The sequence below is a fragment of the Petromyzon marinus genome, unplaced genomic scaffold (assembly GCF_048934315.1).
Source record: "Petromyzon marinus isolate PM22_M1 ecotype Great Lakes invasive population unplaced genomic scaffold, UKy_Petmar_22M1.pri1.0 PM_G_Scaffold_38, whole genome shotgun sequence".
Lineage (NCBI taxonomy): Eukaryota > Metazoa > Chordata > Hyperoartia > Petromyzontiformes > Petromyzontidae > Petromyzon > Petromyzon marinus.
In genome coordinates this window covers 1,010,001-1,012,500 of record NW_027422961.1, presented here as the reverse complement: position 1 = coordinate 1,012,500, position 2,500 = coordinate 1,010,001, and positions in this window count along the sequence as shown.

The window sequence follows — 2,500 nt, the reverse complement described above, 5'->3', positions numbered from 1 at the left end:
TCTCTCACCGCTTTGCTAAACCTGTTCTTCGACTCCTTGAATCTGTCTCTATCCCCACTCCTAAACGCTTCCTCCTTCTCCAACCTCAACCTTTTGAGCTTTGCTGAGAACCAGGGCTTGTTGTTGTTAAAGTTCACCCTGGTACGTGTTGGGATACAGCAGTCCTCACAGAAGCTGATGTACACAGCCTCTGTGAGTTCATCCAGACTATTGGTAGCAGTCGTGAACATATCCCAGTCAGTACAGTCTAAGCACGCCCGCAAATCTTCCACAGCCTCACTGGTCCACTGTTTAGATGTCCTCACAGCAGGTTTACAGAGTTTTAGTTGCTGCCTGTATGCACGAATCAGGTGGACCAAGGGAGTTCTGTGCGAGTCGAACAGCCCCGTGACCCACAAGAGAAACATCCCCGCCAAATTCGAGCGTTTGACGGGGTCTATCCGTGAAAAAATATTCACGTTTTTGAGTGCACATGCATTTCTGCTGCAAATGCCTCTGGAAGTTTCATGCCGTTCGTATGCCAATTGTGGCAACACGAAAATGACCCGTTTTCCCATTCCGAGGGATTTCTGTGCGACCCTAACAGCCCCGTGAGCCACAAGAGACACATCCCCGCCAATTTCTAGCGTTTCACGGGGTCTATCCGTGAAAAATATAGACGTTTTTGAGTGCACATGCATTTCTGCTGCAGATGCCTCTGGAAGTTTCATGCCGTTCGTACGCAATGTGGCAACACGAAAATGACCCCTTTTCCCATTCCGAGGGATTTCTGTGCGACCCTAACTAACAGCGCCCGTGAGCCACAAGAGAGACATCCCCGCCAATTTATAGCGTTTCACGGGGTCTATCCGTGAAAAATATAGACGTTTTTGAGTGCACATGCATTCCTGCTGCAAATGCCTCTGGAAGTTTCATGCCGTTCCTATGCAATGTGGCCACACAAAAATGACCCGTTTTCCCATTCCGAGGCATTTCTGTGCGACCCTAACAGCCCCGTGAGCCACAAGAGAGACATCCCCGCCAACTTCTAGCGTTTGACGGGGTATATGCGTGAAAAATATTAAAATTTTTGAGTGCACGTGCCTTTCTGCTGCAAATGCCTCTGGAAGTTTCATGGCGTTCCTATGCAATGTGGCAACACGAAAATGACCCCTTTTCCCATTCCGAGGGAGTTCTGTGCCACCCTAACAGCCCCGTGAGCCACAAGAGACACATCCCCGCCAATTTCTAGCGTTTCACGGGGTCTATCCGTGAAACATATAGAAGTTTTTGAGTGCACATGCATTCCTGCTGCAAATGCCTCTGGAAGTTTCATGCGGTTCGTACGCAATGTGGCAACACGAAAATGACCCGTTTTCCCATTCCCAGGGATTTCTGTGCGACCCGAACAGCCCCGTGAGCCACAAGAGACACATCCCCGCCAATTTCTAGCGTTTCACGGGGTCTATCCGTGAAAAATATCAATTTTTTTTGACTGCACATGCATTTCTGCTGCAAATGCCTCTGGAAGTTGCATGCGGTTCGCATGCAATGTGGCGACACGAAAATGACCCGTTTTCCCATTCCGAGGGATTTCTGTGCCACCCTAACAGCCCCGTGAGCCACAAGAGAGACATCTCCGCCAATTTCTAGCGTATCACGGGGTCTATCCGTGAGAAATATTCACTTTTTTGAGTGCACATGCATTCCTGCTGCAAATGCCTCTGGAAGTTTCATGCGGTTCGTATGCAATGTGGCGACACGAAAATGACCCGTTTTCCCATTCCGAGGGATTTCTGTGCCACCCTAACAGCCCCGTGAGCCACAAGAGAGACATCCCCGCCCACTTCTAGCGTTTCACGGGGTCTCTCCGTGAAAAATATCACATTTTTTGAGTGCACATGCATTCCTGCTGCAAATGCCTCTGGAAGTTTCATGCGGTTCGCATGCAATGTGGCGACACGAAAATGACCCGTTTTTTCCCATTCCGAGGGATTTCTGTGCCACCCTAACAGCCCCGTGAGCCACAAGAGACACATCCCCGCCAATTTCTAGCGTTTCACGGGGTCTATCCGTGAAAAATATTCAATTTTTTGACTGCACATGCATTTCTGCTGCAAATGCCTCTGGAAGTTTCATGCGGTTCGCATGCAATGTGGCGACACGAAAATGACCCGTTTTCCCATTCCGAGGGATTTCTGTGCCACCCTAACAGCCCCGTGAGCCACAAGAGAGACATCGCCGCCAATTTCTAGCGTTTCACGGGGTCTATCCGTGAAAAATATTCACTTTTTTGACTGCACATGCATTCCTGCTGCAAATGCCTCTGGAAGTTTCATGCCGTTCGCATGCAATGTGGCAACACGAAAATGACCCGTTTTCCCATTCCGAGGGATTTCTGTGCCACCCTAACAGCCCCGTGAGCCACAAGAGACACATCCCCGCCAATTTCTAGCGTTTCACGGGGTCTATCCGTAAAAATGTAGCACGCACCAAAACGAGAAAAGATTTCCATCGCACC